At 37.9% G+C, this 23971-nt stretch overlaps 2 long non-coding RNA genes across 8 annotated transcripts in view; one reads left to right on the top strand and one right to left on the bottom strand.

The window, feature by feature from the left end:
* LOC116996091 overlaps nucleotides 1–23971 on the top strand; it is a 252018-nt gene that overhangs the window by 120444 nt on the left and 107603 nt on the right. The window lies entirely within an intron of this gene.
* On the bottom strand, nucleotides 256–9912 carry LOC116996116. 2 transcript variants are annotated; one of them, XR_004417879.1, is made up of 4 exons: nucleotides 9772–9912; nucleotides 8267–8337; nucleotides 7423–7620; nucleotides 256–2497 (listed from the first exon to the last, which is right to left on the bottom strand). It is a non-coding gene; the product is annotated as an uncharacterized LOC116996116 (long non-coding RNA). The 2 variants fall into 2 exon arrangements; XR_004417873.1 differs by lacking the exon at nucleotides 256–2497 and adding an exon at nucleotides 4384–5390.

Genomic DNA, 23971 nt, shown 5'->3' with positions numbered 1-23971 from the left:
ATATAATGAGAATACAGATATTTACATGGGACTGAGCATTCAGAGAAGATAAAGTTAACTCTCGTCAGAATTCTGGCAGTGAGGGAGATTTTGCGTGGTATGACTCCAGCTAGAAGACTGTAAAACATTGATGGCCCATCAATTGCCATTTCTAATAAGTTATATATCACAGTTGTAATAAATAAAGCAGTAAAAATTATCCATATTATGAATCATATTTAGCGTGAAGATGGGGAGAAGAAAACGTGTAAGCACTGCTCAGTTATAGCTGTGTATTATCCTGTGATACCAAGCACAAATCCCTCTGTTTCCAACACAAATCCAAAATGTAGCCCCATACTAGCCACTGTGGAGAAAATTAACTCTACCCCAGCCAAAAGCAGCACATAGGTATTCTCTTTCAGCCAAAGAAATAATGGTGTTCAAGAAAGCATTCTGAAGAAGTAGTTGCACTGAGTAGGTTTGCTATGACATATGAGCTGATAAGGAAAGCAAGGTGGTCAGAGATTATAAAAAAGGTAATTTTCCTTTATTTCATTCTCCTCAGCTAGTCTAACCTGCACACAAACTGCAGGAATTCCTGTATTAATTATGACCAAGAGAAAAAAATTCTAATCTTTGGCTTAAAGGTTTGATGATGGTTCTGCAATAGACTTTCAGTAAGGCGTTAGGATAAAAAAAGAAATTTTCTTTAGATGGAGATCTGTAAATTCAGGAGATTTTAGGATGAGACTGGATGTGGTGACCCAGACTGTTCTTTCCAATCCTGTTTGGTTATGTAGCTGCTGTTTACCCTCTTACCAAATACTTCTTATTTGTCCTGTGGAATTAAAGACAGCGACCTGACTGCAAGCCTTTAATTCTCATATCTTAAATGAGGGTCATTTATTAATCCTGTAAGGTTTTCAACACTTTAATGAATCTAAAAGGCTCTGGTGGAATTGAGACAACCAGGAGACATTTCATTTCATGTTTAGGTGTGTTGAAAATGATAACCTATGAAAAGTTTAAAGTGCTACAGTTTTTCTTCCTGTTTTTAAGTATTATGTTGTAAATATTTGAGAGATTGTTTATGGACTATTTCTTAACATCAGTATATGGCCTCACATCACTATTTGGCTTTCTTACAGTGTCTGAGGTGGTGAAGGTTGTTCAAGTAGACCAATGATTTGTGATTTACCATCACTTTTCATCGAGGTGAAAACAGCTCCCTCATACCCTGCTTTAATCATTACTTGATGTTGCATGAAGTCATAGTAACAAGTAGTCCAAATTCAATATCTCTTGGCTTCCTCATAGCATACTAAGTGGCTGATGATTTTTAGCTGTTAGAAGTACTTCTGCTTTCCTTTTTCCCCACGAACCAGAAGCTTTTCAGATTTTTTTGTTCTAAGATATTTGCAGCTGGGACATTGGCATTTTCAGCTTCACATTTGATATGATGTGACTGACTATAACGTGGATCTGGCTTTGTGACTGAACTGGTGGCCTAAAATTAATTTTTAATGAGTGAAATGAAATATGCATTTGTAAAATGAGATTCATCTAAGACAAGAGCAGCTAAGATGAAACATGCCCTAAAACTACCTATATACCTCTTTCAGAGTGTCAATTACAAGAAGAGCCTCCAGCAATGAGGTCAGAGGTAGAAATCTACAGTTTAGGTATCTAAAACGAGGTCAGTCAAAACCACATATAACATGAATCTGTGAAGCTTCATATGTAGGTTGCCTTAATACCTGTCAATTCCATCAGAAACGTCTGTCATCCCTGGATGTGGCTTCCATCTGTGTGGGCAGTCTCATTTCCAATAGCTCCTGGTTTTTTGCTTACCACCAAATGACATCAGGCCTCAACTTATTCAAGGAAGAGAATTTTCTTCTGATTCTGTGACTTCTATGAACACTTAGCATTTTGCCGTTTTCAGATTTTTAATTACTTGCTTCTTAGAAGAACAAAGAAAATTCCTACAGACTGAGAGCTAACAAGTGATATACTGCAGGAAAGTACAGACTCTGCTCCCATTTGCTTAACTGTGGCTCATGAGAGCTTCCAGGAGATCCCTTGATTTCCTCACCAGGAAGTTCTGGAGCACACTCACTTTTTAAAAAATAGTTTTCTATTTGGGGCTGTGTCACAAAGAGGTGATAGACCCTCTTTATATCCTTGATCAAGATCCATTAGAGAAATCCCTACCAAACTGAACAAAAAAATACAGAGCAGAAGTTATCACATAATCTTTGGTTGATATTATTGCAAAGCCAGTTCAGTGACAACTGGGAGATTATGTGGAAAATTTGTCTGTACAGTAAAATACATTGCACACAGTCATCCCTAGATGACACCCAAGGTGTTATATCCCAAAATTATAGCAAGCAAGATTCCAGCTTATTTTCTAGTCTTGAAAGGAGGTCCCTTTGATGCACTGCATCTGTCTAGTGCTGCTGTGCTGGTTTTTGTCATCGCTCCTGCTAAATCCATCAGTTTCACAGAAGACCTGTGGACAGAAGGTTTGTTGATTACTTTTGTAATTACTAAATTAGCAGAATTTAAAAGAAAGAAACACTGCTGAAACAAATTATAAGTGCCAGAATGTTACATGCAACATTTTATTGTGTTTTTCACATGAAAAACCCCACCATTCTGGACTTGATTAGTGTCTGATATCAAAGTTGAATTTTTACAACAATTTAACAGTTTTTGTCAGATAGATCTAAACTAAAGAGCTGCTTAATTGCTGTCTGCTGGCATACTAACATCTCTAAAAGTAAACAGCATGTCCATAGTTTACTGTTCATTATAGCTGAAACTAAACAATAATCAGTCTGTGAGACTCAGACATTTAAAGTTAGTTTTGTCATTTTCTTCAATTTATTTTTTTGTACTATAGCTCAACAGTTAACTCAGTTTAAGTCTATGATGGAGAACATTACTGAATGTTATTCTCTGTTGTTTCATTGCCAATCCTCTGTATAACACACATCAACTATGCTATAGCCTTTCTGAAGAAAACTTAGTTTTACAGTTCTGTAAACATTTTTATTTTAATCTAATACTTCTATTATTTTACTTTTCTGATATTTTGTCCTTTGAATTTACATTTGCAAGTCTTAAATAGCTTTTTGTTGTCATTATTCTGAGTTTGAAAGGCTCTACTATTTTTAATCAAAATAAAGAAAAATAATGGGCATTCCTCTAATTGGAAAAAATATTGTACCATAATTGAATAAACTCTTACAATGTCTTGCCAGACCACTGATGCAGGGGTCATTTATATTACTAATGCTGTCTCTCAAAGATGCTGAGAGATTCACGGGCTGCATTAGATTCCAGGAAGGGTCTGTACCACAGATTCCCTACTTGATTAGGAGAGATGCATTATTCCATCTGGCAAAACGAGGCAATGACGTAAGTGGGAATAAAGGGCAAGAACTTTACTCTGTTGAAGAAAATAGACGAAAGGGTAAATATTCAGATACATCTGCCTTGTCAGTTCAACACAAAAGGGCAGGAAAACTGGAAACCTTCAAATGACAGTTTCTATTGATCAAAGCAATCATATAATCTCATTAAAAGGAGTGGTATGGGAAGATGCAAAGCTGCCCAGGGGCTTCTAACTGTTCTAGTATTATTTGTTCACCCTTTATTTAACACCATCATTAGAAAGCCTAATGGACTGTTTATATCAGACTATCAGACACATGGCAAGATCTTTAGTAATTGGAATGTGATATATAGTAATGGGCTATTGTTTGATTGGTGCTACCTACAATCAAGCAAGTGCTGAATATTTATTTACTGCACATTCCAGATATAAAGGCAGAGGTGTTGAAGCTGCTAGAGAGAAATGCTAGGGTGAAAACAATCTTCTCTGAGGCTCCATGTGCTGAAACATTAGCTGCTTGTTTTATCTGGATTTTTTTTTTTTTGTTACACAGCATGGTGAGTTATTTGATAATATCAGCTTGAGGCGATGCTTAGATCATGTTTCCTCAGAACACTGCCTGGAAGGCTGTGCCAGACTGTAGTGTCATTAAATATATATTACAAATACTCCAACAAATTAGGTAATTAATTACAATTCATTTCTATAGGAGAGGCCATTTGATATTACTATTCTTCTCATGGTAGATTAGTTTTGATGATGCTGTATTTATGATATTCTTTCTGGGCCATTAAAACCTATTACTGGCTTTGGAGAAAAAATACTTGAAAGCTGGGGTTTTTGTCATGTTTCTAATATATTTGTAAATTTGAAAACACATTAGCAATGTTAAATTTTCTTTCGTTTCTTCTAGAAAAGAAATATTGAATTAGTAGGACTGAAGATAAAGCAATAAAATTCTTACAGAGGAATGGAAAAACCCCAACAAAACAACTAAGAACTCTCTTCTCACTCCACAGTCCTCTTTTTTAACAGACTAACCTTTGTGCCTCTCTTGAGTGTTAGTACATTGCAGGCTTAACTTGCTGTTTGTATTTGCTGCAGCAACATAATACAAATAAACAAAGTATGAGGGACATCTAGCCCCTAGAGTGAGCCACATTTATAAACTCCCAAACAGCAGCTGATTGAAATCAAGTAATGGCATATACACAGCAGAAAAATTCCTGTAAAGGCCTGTACATGTTCTTGATGCCCAGCTCTGTGCTGGGGGGGCTGTGGGGCTGTGTCCCTGCAGGAGGAGGTCGGGCAGGTCCTTGTGCAGGGTGGGGAAGCAGCTGTATTCCTTTGAGGAAGACCAAGACAAGCTGCCAGCAGGGCTGCCTGGTGAGAAAGAAGATCAAACCCTGAGGGGCAGCCCCTACTTTTTCTTCTTAAATAAGATGGTGGCATTTCCTCTCCTTTGAGTAATTAATAAAAATACTGTCACATTTTTGGTGTGCAATCTTCAACTTATTTTTAGAATGCCAAAGCAATATCTTTACAGAAAAACTGACTGTCTTTGAATGCCATACTTCAGACCTACAACTTGGAGAACCTGGTTGTTCTTTCAGAGCAATTGAATCTCATTTCCTGCCATGAGATTTCAGCTGATAGATATGCAAATCATAAATAATTAAAGGTCACGTATCCCTAGAAATTCCTGAAGTGTAGCATCTATCGAGATTTTGCCTAGGAATAAAGGGCAGCAAAGCAATGAAGATGACTCGCTTGAAAGCGAAGAATAGACTTTTTCACTAATCAATGGGCAGACAGGAACAATCAATACCCAATCTGAGGAAGAAAAATCAATAGCACTGAAAACACATGGTTCCTCTTTTGCACAGGTTATCCCACTGTAGCCTTTTCTCATCTTGTGGCCTGGAAAATTCCAGTGTGTTTGCATATAGTTTCTATTCCATCAATAATGTCCAATTGCCTTTCCCAGCTGTGTTATTGGGACACTCTGGAAAAAGATAAGAGAAAACATACACCATTGCCTCGGCTTCTACCGCAATTTACAAAGAAGAACTGTTAAGGTATTATTGTAGCAATCATGCTCCATAATGATTCTTCCATCCCCTCATAATACTGTAGTATAAAGGTTTTGCTGTTTATGAATTCATTTTTATTGAAATTTTGACATCAAAATACAAATTTCTTATCAATAATTTTTATAATAGTATATCAAAGTTAAAATAATTGTTAAATAACTGGACAAAAAGTATAACCGATAAAGCAAATTTTGTGAGGGAAGTTACAATGGCAAATTGCTGATCAATAAAATAGCATGTAAAGCAAGACAGTTAATAAAGATGGCAGCCACTGCCCAGTGTATATAGGAAAAGAAAAAAAAAGAAAATAGAAATCAAATTAACCTTATTATTTTCTCAGGGAATATGTGCAACTGAGAGCTTCAGTTAGAACTCACTCCCATTTGCCACCAAGTCCAATGGCACTGAGCAAACAGAAATAACTCTGCAGGTTTTATGGGCTTTCTTTGCTACAGTTCATCAACACAGTGAAAATTTTATTGTGGATCTAATTAATGTGAACTGAAGGTAATAGAATGGCTTAAAAGCCAATTGCAATTGGGATATATTTTCCCCTCCATAAAGACATCAGTGTGTGCATTTTTGCCTTATAAATGCTTCACTCAAAAGCATTTATTGTTCTTGACAACTGAAGGGGCAGAGGGTGGACAATGTCTTGCACAGCTCATTACAACCATAACCACAAAAAACAAATGCAGATACCCACAACCAGAGAGTGGTAGAATCAGTCCATTCTAAGGTTAACATAAAATCCAGATCCGTTCACTAAAAGTCCGCTCATTGTGCAATTTGTTTTTATCAGCATGGTTGTCTTCCCAGAAAACATCTGGTAAAGCATATGTTGCCTCAAGGTAAGGAACTTCTTAACCTTCTGGATAAACAGTTCTCAGACATATAGTACTTGTCATGGTAAAGTGGGTCATTTATTTATAAACTTATACAGTATTCATAAGGAAAATCTGAGAGAGATTTAGAAAATAATTTCCAGTTGCTGAAATGAAACAAGGAACTGAAAAGGTTCATGAGTGTTTTCAAAAGAAGGCATTTGTTCATAAAAATTTAATTTGACAAATAGGATACATTTCAGACCTAAACATTTTCATATCTTTGCAGCATATTTCTACAGAGCAGAAGTACAGAAAAAATTTGACAGGGTAAGGAAGTGTGTGAAACTGTGGTACTAAAATGTGAGAACTTTTTAAATGATTTGCATGTGATTAATGTGATAAGATTCCTCCAAAGTCCAGGGCAAAAAATTAATATCCCTACTCTAAATATTAATCTACTTGTCAATTCCTTATTACTTTTACTATGTCTATTCTTTTTCTGCCATTTAATGATTCTATATCTCAATTCATGGTTTGAAAATGCAGCTTCTTTCTTCCTCCTTTAACTCTCTTCTAGCTCATCTTCTAAGCTTTCAGTTATCTAAGAATCCAATTTTTACTATATGTTCAACATTTTTAGCTTTGGGGTATTTTTTAGTGTGTGATGACTGTAAAGTTATATGGATATGGATAGTTATATGTTTAGCAGTGTAAGGCAGCCTACCAACCTGTGTTAATGGCCAAGCAGAGAATTATAGAATCACAGAGTGGTTGTGTTGGAAGGGACCATAAAGGTCATCTAGTTCCACCCCCCAGCCTTGGGCAGGGACACCTTCCATTACATCAAGTGGTGTTTAGAGCCCTATACAGCCTGGCCTTGAACACTTCCAGGGATGAAGAACCCAAAACTTACCCAGCCTACCTTTTCCAGCGCCTCACCACTCCCTGATTAAAGAATTTCTTCCTAATATCTAACCTAAACTCTACTCTCAGTTTAAAACCACTGCCACTTGATCCTGAATTTGTCTAGTGCTAGATTGACAATGGATAAAAATCCATCTGTGTTTCATAATTCAATACACAGAAAATTCTATGCTGTCCCTGTGTAGCAGCTTACCAATTCCTTCCTGAAACTGAGAGAAACAATTTTTGTTGAGCAGTACTCCAGTTATAACATGATGAGTTTTTCTGGTGGGTGAGACGGTGGTCCTGATTCTTCCTCAGGCTTTGAGCTGCCTCTGCTCTCAGAGAATCTGGGAGTTTGTGTGCCTTCATATGCTGCTGCTAGAAGCCACGGGAAACTTTGGAGATGGTTCTGGAGCAAACAGAAGGAGTGAGTTGTAGTTACACAGGACATCACAATAACAAAGGGATAATATACACCTGGAGGCATGACTGATATTAATGACAGTACCTACTGACCACAGGTAGAACCAAACCAAAGCCATGTTCCCATGCTGAAGATGTCCACCTGCCACCTTTTTTGTATCAAATCCAAGGATTAGCATGGAGACATAACTTTTGGTGTTCTTTGTGTGTTGCTGCTTTGTATGTCCTCCTCATTACCTGAATCACACTTCCTTAGCTGCTATTCAGTAACTAATGACAGATTTGAGAATTAGCAGGCTGTGACTGCAATGTTCTGTTGGTGATGGCAATTAGTTGCCAACATTGCTCATGCTTTACCTGCAATCAAGATGTTGTACTTCTGCCTTAGTATTATCATTCCTGTCTCTGCTGTTCCAAGATATTGGCAATGGACTTTACATACTCAGTTTTGATGTACCTGGAAAATGTCCAGATCATACTCTTGTGAGAAGGAAGATTCCAGAGACTCTTGATTATAAATTCTTCCAAATGGGTAAGTAAAAGAAAATCGAAGACCATGGATGTCTGGTAATGAATATTTATAACAGAATTAGGCTTTAGTAGAGTATTCCCTCTAAAACATATAAACTTACCCTTAATGATTAAAGAAGTAATCCTTCATGAAATGAAGCATGTCTCCACTCTTCAGTTTCCAAAGTAATGTCTGAAAATGTGAATCAAGCACAGTAAGTGGGATGTCACTTGCTTGAGTCCACAGTGACTGAAATGATAGCCCTGGCATTGACAGCCTGACCCAGGCAGCCCAGTAAAACATCAATTGCATTAGTTTTCAAGGAAGTACAAGGGAGACTGTGTGTGTGCTTAGCAATGCAGAGGGCATCAGGCCCTGCTTTCCTGTGTTTGCAGTGCAGTTCTCTTGCTAAAGATTGTGGGGCTTTTCTGTTGCCATCCCTACCCATGTGGGATGAAATGCAGCAGCTGTTCAGGAGAGGAGATGGATGGCTCCTTGCCACATTTATTGAGAAAGCAGTCCCCGGGGGCTGTTCATCTTCACCTGAGTGGCAGAGAGGGTTTAAGGCCTGGAGTTATAGGAGCAACTACATACTTAGTCTCCAGAATAGGACAGAGGTCAGTATGTGTCTTAATGGCTCTAAACAGACAATTATACTACATCCAGAGGCAGGAGAAGATAGCTCAAAAGGCAAAAGAATCTTTGCATGACAAATCTTTGCATCTACTGCTGGTCAGGAGAATTGAGAAACACAAAAAAGCCACTATTTCGTGTCAGAACTTTGTAAGAAGAAACTTAAGTAGATGGTGTGGAAGAATTGAACAAAACCACATGGATATTAAATATATTTATTTATATGGTTGCCTAAAGTCCACATTAATTTCTGAACAAGGATCGCAAGCTTCAAACCCAGAACTTGGGCTGGGAAATCACTAGAAGCTAAAAAAATAAAATACTGTTATCACGGTCATAAATTAGGACACAGATTGTTTTTGTTTTCTTTTTTTTTTGTTGTTTTTTTTTTCTTAAATTATTATTTGTTTTCAAGTATAATTTGTTTACATTTACCTAAGGGAGAAAATATTAGAACAACTATATTAAAAATATAAAATAACAAAAATATAAAATGACAACATTTCAAATATGGGAGCCATACTGACACTTCAAAGCATTATACATCCTAGAATTTGTGGTAGGAAATACAGAGTTCCCTAAGAAATAGAATTGTGCAAAATAGGTTTTTTTTTTTTGCTTGGCTGGGGTTTTTTTTGTTTGTTTTGTTTTGTTTTGTTTTGTTTTGTGTTGTTTATTCTATGCCTGAAATCCTGAGTTCTATATGCAGTAATTTTATGATTGGAATTGGATGGGATAAGCGATAGCCTGAAGTTGATGACATTTGCATCCAGGGCAGATGGGCAATGATGTCACAAGAGTAACATCTGCAATAAATAGAACAGAACAGATTTTGTACCAAAGATTGGTGTGATTTATAGTTTTCATGATGCTGACAACCTTGGACTGGATTGCAGGTAAAATGCACATTCAAACTTGACTCCTCAACATGGAATTTTCTAGACTCAAGCACACATGGATGGGAAAAGGATGACTTTCTGAATTTAACTTGACCTGGGAGCAGCCTTTTGGGTGAATTGTCCCATTTCTCTTACTCTTCCCTTCTTCTTCAGATATAGCTGCTCAGGTTTCTCAGTTTCCCAGGGGCTGCTGACTGTGGGGTAAGTGAGAAACAAAATGTTTAGGAAGGTGCAAATTTAGTTTCTCAGGTTAATAGACAATATGCTCAGTAAAGGTGTGCGCAGTAAAGGTGTGAATTATTCTTTTGTTTATTCTAGAAAAGGTCCCTCACACAGTCTGAATATGCCTATTTCTGCCGCTGACAGCCTGTACATAAACTATTCCTTCTTCTGATCCCAAATTTATCTGGGCACATGAATTCTTCACATAACGTGTTAATGTGAGAATTATGCATGAAGCTTTTGAGCAGTATCCTCTAGCTGGGAGTAAAGCCTATTTATGTCCAATTGGATTGCAGCAATAAAAACAAGTCTAGCAAACCATTCTGCAAAACGTGGTGGTGTGCAGCTGTGACTAGCACAGCACAGCAGACATGTTTACATAATTATAGGGAGCTTTCCTTCTTGCTTAAGAAGATTTGAAATTTCTGGTTGCTTGTACTCAGAACACTGTTGAATCTGCAGCATGGATTGGCTGACTTTATTGGCCAAAAGGTTGGAGCATAGCAAACATAAAACCAAACCTTCTCTGGCAAAGAAAGATGGAGACATGTCATTACACCTTGATGATGTTCTGCAGAGTGATGAGGTTGCAATTACTGATTCAGATACAATAAAGAGAAACAACACATGTCATCAGACAAAGGAACTGAATGTTATTGATTAATTAATACCAACACACACATTGCCTGCCATGAGCATGTTAGTAGGGTGTTTGACAGTGACATTTGCTGAAATTTCATAGGCTAGACTGCAGGAGCAGGTGCAAAAAAGATCTTGCTGAAAGGATGGGAATTCCAAGGAGACTGATTGATTGAATATGCAATAAACTGTAGCTATTTCAGCTAATAAAAAAAAAGAAAGTTGAACCAGGGAGGTGGAGGGAAGGCATAAAATGCAGCGTCTTGAAAAGTTCTGCAACAAACTCCAGGAGCTGATAGAAGTGAAAAGTTGGACACAAGTTGGTTCAAGCTAAATAAAAAAATACATTTTTCTGTAAGTTCTGTGAAAAGAAATAATTGCTATTTTTATACATTATTTGTTTACATCTAACAGAAGATGCCAACAAGTTAGTTTTAAATGCTTTTTTTAGTCAATATATTATTCACTCTGGGGTTATGTTATGCTGGTTGTATTTTGATTTTATTGTAAGGTGTTTGTAACATCACTGGAGCTCCCAGGACTCACATAAAGAAGAGAAAAATTGGCTTTTCCTTTTCTTCTTTATTGGTTACTCCCACATCTGTGCTAAACTAGACCAAAAGAAGACAGTTGTCTTAACCTCTTTAATGAGATTTATAGTCATTGGAGCGTATGGTTTTCTTCTGGATAAGCTTTCTTCCTTACTCAGCCGTTTCACTTATCAACCTTTAACAGCTTTTCCCAATCTTCTGAAATGAAAGTCTGCTTCATGTTAAAAAAGGCCTGTGCACTTTAATATCCAATTCAGATTTTAAAATATAGATCTAAAATGCAGTTTAAATTTCATTTTTAAGAAAAATATTACACTTCTATATTAAGGAAGGATCTGTGTTGAATTTTATCTGGGGGTTTGAAATGAATACAGATCATTCCTTTTTAAGTACAGCATAATATTTCTGAACTGTGACCTTTCAAGTGTTTGCTATTCAGCTTTTACCAAGCCATAGGCACTTTGGATCTGTTTTCTCCTTAGAAAGTTTTGAATTTCCTACTAGGTTTCTTGCTCTTAGTTCCTTGCATGGGAAGAAGAGTAGCAGAGAGAAGGGATGGTATCTTCATTATAAACCTTCATTCTGAGAGTCCCTGTAAATCATTAAGATGATGATACTTAAATTACACAGTTTGTGAATAATTGTTCTCCTTCTATAATTTCTCAACAAAAATGATTAACATTTGGCACAGAAAGTAATGAAAAGCTTTCTGCATTTAATAGGTTTATTGGATGAGAGATGCAGAAGGAAAATGGCATCTTTATGAAAGTATGATGAAATTATCAGCAAAAAATCAAAACTGCACAATTTTTGTGGTTAACCTACATTTTGTTGTAAATTGCAGTGCATGCAACCCGAGGAAGCTCATATTGAGTAAGAAAGAACACAGGAAAAGCCAGAAGTTGGGATCATCCCTTAAGACAATTTCAGTGAGCAGTAGAGATAATACTTATTCATGGCAACAGGTGGAACTGGGCACATGGGAAGGGTGACAACAGCAACCCTTTGAGATGTCTCTTCCTGCAGTGGATTCAAGAGCCTCATGAATTGGATTCCAGCCCATTGGCTTTGAGGAGGCAAAAAAACTGTTTCATAAGTTCAGATCCCCTTTTCTTTTTTTTTCTTTTTTCTTCTCATCAGAAAGCTTCTATCTTAGAGAACATAATTTCATGTATTTCAGAAGACAATCAAAACAACTCCATGAAACAAATCTTTGGAAAACATCTCATCTGTCATTTTGAAATATGACAATAAATTTTGAACAAGAGTATTCAAGTGGTGCTCTATTTCCCAGTGGTGAAGGTCTTAAATATTAATGGCTACTCTGCACTTTGTGATTTATATTTAACAGCAGAAGACAGGTTCTTGGAACTGTAAGTTAGTCATCTGAGCTTTTGGTTATTGTGAGTCATATTTTCAATGGTAACTTAAATTTTCTTCGAGGAGTATGAAAGCTATCAAGCTTTTGTTTCTCCACAGGGCTGTCTAGGGTATCCTGATGATATCTGTTATAGCTTCATTTTATTCAGGAAGAAGTAAACTGGTATCTTACCAGGGAATACTTTCAGAGTCTAGATGGAAATCTCATTAAAATCGTTGCTGTTGTTTTTCCTTTCCTCTCCATGCACTATCCTTTTTAAGAGAACAGTTATAATGTCACAAGTCTGCTGATTTAATTTGAGTTCAGACAATTAGCTTGTCATCCAAGTGTTATAAAATTGCCAACCAAGCTGAAAAAAATGTTTCTTAATTTGACAGGAAATAATCTTGTACTAAATCAGCTTTATATTTGGGTTTTGGGGAAGACTGCACAGTAATCTGTCAACTATTTGCAGTTAACTAATTTTTCACCATGCTATGAAATTTGGACCTTGCTTCAGTTTCTGCTATAGAGTTACACAAACTTCGAGGGATGTTGCTTGGCACTCTGTTAAATTTATGGTGACTTGAAATTAATACTGTGAATGCCCTGTGCACCACAAAGCAACAATATTTTTTCCTAGTGATTCTGCTTTCTAACTAATGTGGCAGGTGTCTAGCATTCATGAGAATGGCTGGGTTTTGGGTTTGCTTTTTTTTTTTCTCTAGCATAGAAAGTAATGAAAAATGTGGCAAGGGTGACTTCAGGTCTCACTAGGACATTATTTTTTGTTAACTTGCACACAGAAGTCCAGTAGGGTCTGTTGCAGAGGTCATATGTTCTTACCAAAGCACAATTAATGGGACATGAAAATTGTTTCAAGGTGAATGTGCATGGACAAACTGAATATACAGAAATTTTAAGGAGTGGAAAAAAACAATCTTACATCCATATATTGTCCTCCTGCTTTTGTAGGCATCTTATTCTTTCAAAGCAGTGGAAAATGTCTTCAGCTCTGCTTCTGTTCATCATTTATTTTTCCACTTTCTTCATTTGATACCCTTTCCATTAATTTTTCTTCTGCCTGTGGGTCTGTTTCAGAGCTTCTCACCAGAGTAGCCAAAGTGGAGCCGAAGCTGCCTCACAGGCTGGGGTGGAGGCAGGAATAGGCTCCCTGCTGAAGGAAGGGGAGGTTTCTCTCCTATTTTCTTTCCCTCCCTATCCTTTTCACTGACACAGAGCTTCTATTTAGCTGCAAGCATGTCTTCAGTCAGGTCTGCATGCTCATTTTTGCAGCTGAGAGAACTGCCAAGTCTTTGTTGTCAGAGAGCTCCTGTTGAGCAGCACACCTCCCCAGGGATCACTACTAACCAGACAGCTTTCCTCCCTTCAGGGAGATGAGATTAGCTCAATGGGTTAGAGCTTGGTGCTAATAGCACTCAAGGTTTGTGGGTTCAATGCCCATTTACTTAACACTGGACTTGATGCTCCTTGTGGGTCCCTTCCAACTCAGAATATGTTGTGAATCATATTTCCACAAGCTTTTAAAAGTATTTTTCCTTCCTACGAAAAATATCTCCTAAATTACTTTTTCCTCACAGAAAACTTCACTTTCCACACTGCAAATTTCACAGCAAAGCCCGTATTTACCAAGAGCTTCCATCTGCCCTATTCTCAGGCTTCAGGCATTAAATCCCACCATGCATTTAGTCTTCACAAGAGCCAGGACTCCACCCTCTTCTCCTGACCTGCATGCATTCTCTAGGTGCCTGGCTGCCTGCCTTCCCTGTTGCTTAGCACATCCTCACCAATTGTTTTGTCCCTCCAGGAATGGCTGGAAATAAATTTTCAGCAGTGGACCTGCCTCCTGTCTGTGCAGCCTGGGATGGGGTTCAATTCTGCTCCTCACTTGTTGCATTCCTCAGGGAGGTTTTGGTGTATTTATCAGGCCTTAATAACACATCTGGTCTTCAGTGTGCAGAAATGAGCACTGTGAAACATTTGCAAGGGATTTTAAGATAGAATTGCTTTGAAAAACCTCTAATGGATAATTTCCTCAGTGCTATAATGCACTGTGCCCCCAAAGAAAGAGAAAAATCACCCTTTGAAATCTAGTTATCTTAAAAAAATATTATTAAGGTAAGCACCGAGTGGTTTCCATGGCTACTATCTACTGTTCATCAGTATTCACTGTGACCAGCATTTTAAATGGTCCAGGGTGAGTCCTGAGCACACAGATTCACACCTGTGAAATATTGTGTGTCACACTACAGAAGCGGTTTCAGCTACTGATCGTGACATTGATATTTTCTGTCATAAAATATTGAATATTAAATCAAAATAACATTTTACTGGAAATGCAGGGCAGTCAGCTGAACACCAAAGTTAGAACAAAAATCCACATTTGCACCTGCCTTTCTTTTCAGAATAGATAATACTCCATTTTCTAAAGATACAGCTAACTGCTATGATCTGTGTTCAGAGAAAGGGGCTGTAGTACAATTTTCCTACAAAGTTAAAATACATATTTTCCCATGTATTAATTACAATGCAAACATTCTGATCACAGTGGTTGAATCAATCCCAGTGACCCTTTCCCATGAAGTTCTATGAAGAATAATGTATTCTAAGGACTGCTGACAGTCCCTAAATATTACAGATTTTGCCATAACACAACTCTTTGCTTGTGCGATATTGATTTCTTCATTTCTTAGAGTCCAAAATTTTAGAAGCCTTAGGCTTTATTTTTTTTTTTTCCTTTGGATAATATTTTGAAATTAAAATGAGGAAGGCACTTCCTGACATTTTCTAATCATCTGCTGAAGGACACCGTCCAGTATGTTAAATGGACAACAGGCTGCCTTCTCCTCAACTAAATGCTGTCTGAAGAGCTGGTGCACCTAATCAGTCCTGGTACAATCCTCGGGATTAGTAAGAGGAATTCAAGTTAGCAGTTTTGCAGGTGTTCACTACTGTGCCTCATTACACATAGAAGAAGGATATCTTTTCCCCCCAGCCTTACTATCTTTCAAGTTTTGAGAATATCTCTAGTGAACCTCTGGGATTTTACTGTGCTCACCCAAGCAGAAAGAAGAGTCTCCTCAATGCTTACTGCTTATTCTAAGTATCTGATCATTATAAATCCACTGAAGCTTCATTACAATAGGACCAAGTACAATAAATTTACTAAAATTCATAGAGAAGTCTAAGGCTAGTGCTGGGGAGTTATTTAGTATTGGTTAAGCATTAATAGGAAAATGATTTAGATGAAATGCTGAACAGTAAGGAACTACATTAGGCAAATCAGATGTTAATGTTAACATCAGGCTTTTTTAATATTAATATCTGCAATAACCTGCCTCATTTCTTTTTCAACCACAAAGATATTTCCCATCATGAAAATATCACATTTACATTGCTTTGACCTTTCTATGTCAATTAGTTTCCCCCCTTTTTCTCTTATTAAGTTGCATGTAATGCTTGCAGTTTGTCAGAAAATGGAGGTCAATGTCATCCTAAATGGTTTGCAAAAGCTTTTACCAGTACTTGTGTGGACACAAAGGGCATTCTTAGAAGATGCTAATCTTCAGCCTTTGATATCCCAATACTATTAAGCTCCCTCTACACTTAGTAATGAGTTGAATAAAGAAATACATTTAAATAGTTCTCTTTTTTTTCTGTTGTATACTAAATCCCTCACTCCTGAAGTTTAGTGATAGTTAGTGACATGCAACACACAGCTCATTCCACACACAAAAGAACAAGAATATTTTGAACCTATGGAGTGAGCAAATTATAAAATAAGTAATTATGCTAATTACGTCCAAGAGAAGGCAACTCCAAATTTTAAAAATCAGATGTCTCTGAAAATGAGTAAAATGGGTTAAAAGAAGAGTAGAGATTTAAAGCATAACCAACACCTTACTCCTGGGAGACCAAAGCAGAGGATGAGGCTTGTGTGCCCTGTTCCTTCTACCTCCACACTGCTTGACCTGAACTTCTACCCAGCATTATGCCTGCAAGAAGCTGCAGGAACTGTATTACTTCTGTTCCTCTGTCTCACTAATACATTGCAGAATTTAGGGGGAAAAGGCAGTAAATAAGCATTAGTTACCTTCTCAAGGGAAACCTCATATGAGAAGTTGTACTGCTTGTCACCACTTTCTCCCATTACATGCATGCAGAAAAAGTCTTTTTGAGTTAGAAACCCCATCTTCCTGAGAAAAAATTAACACAGCTAAACTCTTGGAGAGGAAATAAGATGAAGCTGTGTTCAAAAATCACAGAGATCACTTGAGGGCTTCAAGCTGTCAAATATAACAGCTATGTGTGAACATGTTTGCCCAGAGCCTGTAAACCCTTGGTGGAAGCTTTAGGTCTTATTTACCATACGGTTCCAGGCAGCTGCTATTCATCCAGGCCAGCATTTTTGACAGGCAGCCAGATAAGTTCACGCTTCCCCTCTGAGGGGCTTCAGAGCTGAATGCTAAGCAGTGAGCATCATCACTCCAAGTGCATTTGACACCAGCGTCCCCAGAGAACTGTGCAGTTTGGAGTAAGAATAAAGCAATAGACAGGGATGTGGAGAACATCTTAGCTAAGTGCTGTGATCAAGAAACAATCTATTCACTTGCAGGGACAGCCACAAAGTCTGACAGAGTAGTGGAGGTGTGAAACTGCCTTTATTTTAATAGATATACACTAACAGTGTGTGACTCTGGCAGGGTGGCAGACATCTGTGACTGAAGTTTTTGTAGGAGCCAGACCTATGTGTGACCGAGTCTTCTTTGCTATGATGGATTTATTTACCTGCACAAGCAGTTGTGTGTCTTGCCAAACTGACTGGTGTGTAAATGTTCACAGACTATATTCTTACTATTTGCTTAATTGATTGTGTGTGAAAACAGGGTTCCCAGCTACTAAAATTGATCTTACTTGTTCTTACATGTCTATCGTATGTGCAGCGGTGCCTAGATTGCACATCAGAGACAAGTCTGCCATTTCTTGCTCCACTGTCTTAGCGAAAAATCTAGTACACTCCAAAGTTGTACTTTATGATTGATTTCTGTATTTCTAGAAGTAAATCGTATTACTTAGATGCACATCAAATAACAGGTACATCCTGTGATGAAAACAGATATTAAAAATGCTTAAGAACTTACAATCACTTGGGAAAATCAATCACTTTCCTCACCTATACTCACCCCATGTTAAAAAAAAGTAAAATGGAAAAATTCTCTGCAATGAAAGAGACACATCCTATTGGTAGTCTTTCTTGTACATGTTTCTCAGATACTTCTAACCTTTTTTATAACATTTGTCTAAATAAATCACTAGAAAATTAAAAACAAAACCAACAGTGTGTAAACACCTTTAAGCTGCCAGAGAGGATTAATGGGAATTCAGTTTATTAATGGGTAATAAACAATGTACATACATGAATGTGTATAATACAGGCACACATGTATGCACATGGATCTATATATAACATCTATGGATAAGTTAGCAGGTTTCAGGGGATGTGGAATTTTTCATATCCCTGTCATTAATTGCCTGAGATAGCCCACAGAGAGCTGAAGACCTTGTAGCTAATAGCAGGGTCCTCCTTGAGTTTGCCAGACTTCAGATTAGGATCCAAAGTTTTATTGCACTGCTGCCCTTTTCCCAAAATGTTTTCTGAGCAGTGATTCAGGCAGGACATTTGACCAACACATTTCAAGAAGGAGCAGATAAAAAACTGTTACTGCAAGGCTAAGCAGAGGCAATCACTATTTTAGTAGTGTTATCAAGACAGAATGTAAGATTGTTAATGCATCCAACTAGGTTTTATTGCATCTGATGGCAATAATTTACTTTCAATAGATTTAATGGCCTGAAGTATTATGCTATTATCATGTCAATGCTGTGTGAGGAAGGAGTGCTAGTTTGAATGCTAGCAGTGCCTTAGTTAGAAGGCCATTATGTCATATGCTGCAGAAAATTATATAACATTGTTGCTTATAAGGGCATAAGAAAAAAGAACTTCTGTGCTGTCTTAAGAGTCATTTCCTAATTCATGGTCTGTAACATACTAACACTGAATATTAGAGTGAGTGGGAGAAGATTAACTTTGAAATGAGAAAGAATAAGAATTTTTTTTAGATTAAGAAGAAAGGCTGTAGCAAGACTTGAAGGTAGGTCCTCTAGAACTTGCTGACATCTTTTACAAAGCACAAGTTTCAATACTTTTTAAAATAAAATTTACTCTTTTGCTTATTAACTTTGTATTTCAATCAGAGGAGTTCAGTTAACCATAGGGTATGCAGCATGATTTAGGCTAAAGATACAGATCTGTGCTTATGAGCCAGATCCTGTTGTGCACACCCACATGATGTCAACATCAAAGAACTTCTGCATGTGCAGAACAGTGTGAGCTGCTGGCTGCCTTGCAGAGAACACTCACTACAGCTTTTACAAACCTAACTTTCTGTATTAGTGTCCAGGGATTCAATGAGGGGTGTTGTTTGGTATAGGTTTCCAAACAGAAGGGACTGGATGCAGGGCCAGGTGTGGCATTCCCAATAGTGAGAACAACAAAACAGCAGAAAGCAGCATTTCCTATAATGAGAATAGAGCATGTGACCCACGGGGTGATGCTGACAGGGAGGGAGTTACTGTCCCCATCGCTTTTCTGATAAATTTGTTCCTGCTCAGATAAGTACCTTGTCTTTATGCTACATTTTCTTCCCTCGGGTCACTGTGGTATCTGTTATGCAGCTCAGTTGCAGGCATCTGGTGTCTGATTACAGCAATTATTTCAATTTCTAAGGCTACTGCTAGACAATTTCTGCCAGTGTTGAGTATTTATAGGAAGGATGCCAAGAGCTTAATCATCTCACATACATTTTAAATTATTGATTTTTATATAGATGTGAAATCAACAGGAGTTTATTTAGGTGTGTGGGTTTTGTTCACTTCGAATAGTGACTTTTAATATTCAGAGAGAGAATTTTCTATATTTAATCTAGAAAACTATTATCTCTTCATCTCCTTCCCACTATTGTCAGACAGGTGATTTGGAAGGCTTTCATACCATCTGATAACTCTTCCAATCTGTGAGGCTTCATGGCATCACCTTTCTATAAATACATATTCGTTGGGAATCTGTTGGGACAGGACTCAGGTGCTCCATCTCCTTCAATTATATGGTTTGAAACAGCATGTTTGCTCTCTGCCTGCAGCAGCAGAGGTGTCTGCAGGCCCCCTTCTCCTGACACAGCTGGCATGCTGAGGATGCTGCCCCCAGGCTGCACATGGGCCTGACACAGCCACAAGTCCTCTAGTGCAGGTCCTCACCAGTGTGGTGGGGCTGCAGCACTGTAGAACCTTCTTGAGGAGCTGAATGTTGAAAATCTCCCACTGTGCATGCACAGAGATGAACACCTGAATTAGCTGGCTCAAGACCTGCTCTCCTCATTCCTCTTGGTATGGGGCTGGGTGTTTCCCACTGGGCTAAGCTGGCATTTTCTGTGTAGCAGCATTCTCTGTATGTACACTCCACATTTTTATATACATGCTTTATGCCTATATAAAAATATTCAGAATATCCTGATCTACCCTTCAATCTGATTTTTATGATTTTCAGTTAAGCCTGTAGCATGATGCATTTTAAGTGAAAATTATCTGGAAATAATAAGAGAATTAAAATGAATGAGGAAAAATATACTTCAATTATTTCTGTGGACATCTTAAATCTCCTGCGATTGCATTTAGTTCAGAGAAAATAAGCTCTCTGCCTCCAACATCAAGTAATTTGCCATACTAGAGTGATGGAAATATTCCCAAAGGAAACTGCTACTCTGGAGAAAGAAAAACAGCATTAGACATTTAAAGCTTCAATGGTTAAAACGTTTACTTCATAAATATTAAAGCCAAGCCCAAGCTTCTAACTCTTGCACTCCTGTAAAGGATGGTGTTCAATCACAGTGGAGCAGAGAGGGTGTCAGTGGAGATGCTGGAAAGGATCGATGTAGTTCCCTAGCAACAAGGCTACGTGTCTGGGGTTCCTGCATCCGCAGGGACCCTCCTGACCCACTAAATCAAGGCAGCAGCTTTGCCTCTGCTGCCATTGTGCTTTCTTGGAACAAACATTTGCACTGCTCTTGTTTCTCAGATCAACCCAGAGATAAGAGAAACAAGTAGCAGTGGGGTGGGAGGGAGCTAATTATATTGCCTCTTTAAAAAGGCAGCTGTGTTGTCTGGCAGGATAATCCTTTAAAGAAAGGTAGCTTTACGAAGGGAAAATAACCTCAAATGCACTGATACAATTATTGCTTTCTAATGTCAAGTAATGGACCTGATATTTTATTATAGAGCAATCTCAGTCCGTAGCCATGGAGTGTAGCTTCTGAGCAGAGGTGATATTAACTGTGCTCACAGGGCTGCAAAATTGTTATGAAAAATTCAGGCAGTGAAAAGCATACATGGCTTCTTTGTTTTGCCATTCTTTTAGCGCTGTTGAACTTTGTAAATTAATTGTGGGTGGTAGCTTGAAAATAATTCAGTTTGCCATTATGAAAAAGCATTTTTAAGATTCTTCCTTTCTACATGAGAAAGCATTGACTCAGTATGCATGTGCTTTTTTCCTCTCTGTGCCACTCAGAGTCAATATGGAGTCCAAACAAATCTGTTTTGGTTTCAGCTTTGGTTGCCCAATCAAAAAGTACAACAGGACAGGAGAAGCAGACAGATAAAAGTCAATTAAGATTAAATCAAATTTTTTCATCTGACAGTTGCAGAACAAAGTAGAAAACGTTTTGTATCAGGATAAGAAGCACATTTTACTACTGTCGTAGGAGTGTGTGTTATCTATCAACCTTGATGCTGCTGACAAATTTAATATGATTTATTGACAAATTTTAATTCCATTTTTCTTTAAGTGCAGTATCATGAGCATATGTCCTGTATATTTTCCTTCTCTCTTGTTTTCTTTCTTCTCTTTAAAGAAGCCCCCAAATCTCCCAGTGTTGTGTAAGACATTTGGCTGGTCTGTCTGAGCCCTGCCTGACACAACTGGGCCCACCAGCGACAGGCACAGGATCACAAAAAGAACCAATTTCAGCAGCAAGGCTCCTTGCCACTAAACCTGTATTTTGAAATACCATGAGCTGTTTGTAAGCTGAGACTCATCCTTGTCCTTATCTTAGATTTTTCCTTCATTACAAAATGCACTGAAAATGCAAGAAGATGCTGGAATCATTAACTGATTCCTCTGAGTGATCGTGAAGATCACCTTAGTTAAAAACACTCATATAGCTTAAAAGTTTTTAAGAATCTGGAGGAAAATGTACCATCTGCTCTAGATATACCAAGAAATGACTATTGCCTATCTCAGAATAGATAATTAATAATTACATGGGTTTCTAGTTTTTCCTATATTGAAATAATTTCAGTGGTTTATAATAAAATCAAAAACACTGAAAGTCGTAGAAGCATTGTTGATACTTTTTTCTCGATTATCTCTAAGCTAATTGACTTTTACAAGTGTTACTCAGAGTTGAATTGAGTGCTCAGTTACAAAGTAAGAAAAATCTTTCATCTTCTGAAGGCTATGGCCATAGGCCATTAATTTCAAAAGGAAGTCTCAGGCCAGCAACCCTGTCAAGAGGGTAAATGAGGGCAAACAGAAGTTGAAATAAAGATGAAAAGTCAATGAATCCTATATTCAATTTAAAAAATATTAGTATTATAATAGGCTGGACTGGTTGTACTACCTCATCTTTAATTTTTTTAAACTAGTAGTCAATATCCAAACTCCACCTGAGTAGTTTAGGGGGCATGCACTTCACATTTATCATTTCACTCTGTTAGCAAGCCAGACCTCCTGTTCTGAGAGAGATGAAGGCCAAAGCAGTATCTCTCAATAACCTTCCTGTTTCTGTGAAGGACTGCAGGACATGGCAGGGTTACATTATTGTGAATCCCTGGATGAGCATCATTCCGCAGCAATTCCTCTCTGTCATCTGAGGAACAGGCCTTTACACTTTGGATCTTGCCTACAGGAACATTTTTGACACAGGATGGTCATACAAGCTGACTGCTGCTGACATAAAGAAAAGCTCTGGCCTCTATCCTGTGCAAGAAATGACTCTACAATGAGTCCTAAAAATATCCTAGAGGTTTCTAGGTTTTTCCTTGGCCTGAGGAAAATTTTGGCTTTGGTCAACTCTATATCTTAGCAGAAGGGCCTGCCAGAAGGAATGGATTTCATTAGAGCTCACCAGTTGGTCACCAATATGATCACCCCTAAGTTCTGCCACCTAATACAGACAAAAGCAGGCTTGGCATTGTTAAAGCCTGTGCTGAGGGGAAAGTGGCTGTCTTCCCACCTTCTATCAGACTGTGAAACAAGGGAAATAAAAACAACACTTTCCTCCATTGCAGCTCTGTCCCAGTCAGTGTCAGCTGTACCTGTCTCTGGGTGTGGGCTGCTTACCAAAGTCTGTGCTCAGCACACAGGCGGCAACTATGACCCAAAATTGAAAGGGAGGCCATTTTTACATAACTTTATCTGAAAAAAATAAATGCCCTGGGATAAGGAAAGTCACTTTTTTGACAAGCAAACGTCTTGACTGATCCGCTGTGAAAGATGGAAAAACCTCCCATGCCTCCAAAAATATACAAGAGTAATTGAACAATTTGGGCTCACTGAGGTGTGGAGGGCACAGCTAAGAAGTGCTGGCACAATTCTTCAGGGCTTGACAGCTCCTTGGGAAGAGTCTATTTTTTAGTAAGCTGCTCATTAATCAGGATTTTCTGTAACACTTGGGATAGCCCCAGGACCTTAATCAATTGTCTTTTCTCAGTAGAAAATTAGACAGCCTAGCAAAATGTAATGTTGGTGCTCATAACAGGCCACCCCCGGCACTGGGCTGTGTTTTATGGGGTGTGAGACTTCCTGGATGCTATATGCGGTCAAACTACTGATTTGTTTAAGGGTAGCAAACAGTCAATAGTGAAACCTTGGGCACATTCATGAGTAGTGGCAGCAGTTCTGGCTGTAATTTGCTAGATCTCAAAAAATTCTAATGATCTGGTAGTCCAAATTTTGCTGGCTTACTTTTCCCGCCCCCCACCTTGGTGGATGGTTGAGAGAAATACAAGCTATTACTTCAATTGAAAAGTGATTTTTTTTTTCTCTGTGGTATTAATGAAAATCCACTCTCCTTAAATACTTCGTTCATTGTTTAGCAATGATGGTTAGAATAATTGAAAATACTTGCTGTGATTCAAAAAATGTTTGGGATTGTTTGTTAAGTAGCACAGTCATGTGATACTTAGTGTATTACATTGGGGTCAAATGTGTTTAGATAGATGATGAGAATTATTTAACTCTGGGATATGAGCTGTATTTCATCAAGGTATTTGTTGGTTTTCGTTGATTTATCACCAAAGAGTTTATAAGATAAAGTCACTATGTTCATAACCACGTTGTAAATGTGGAATTGACGTACTTCCAAATGTATTGCAGATCAGCTCAGGGG

The sequence above is a fragment of the Catharus ustulatus genome, chromosome 1, assembly GCF_009819885.2.
Source record: "Catharus ustulatus isolate bCatUst1 chromosome 1, bCatUst1.pri.v2, whole genome shotgun sequence".
NCBI lineage: Eukaryota > Metazoa > Chordata > Aves > Passeriformes > Turdidae > Catharus > Catharus ustulatus.
Note: the sequence above shows the minus strand (reverse complement) of the source record. Positions and strands in the feature narration are given on the sequence as shown.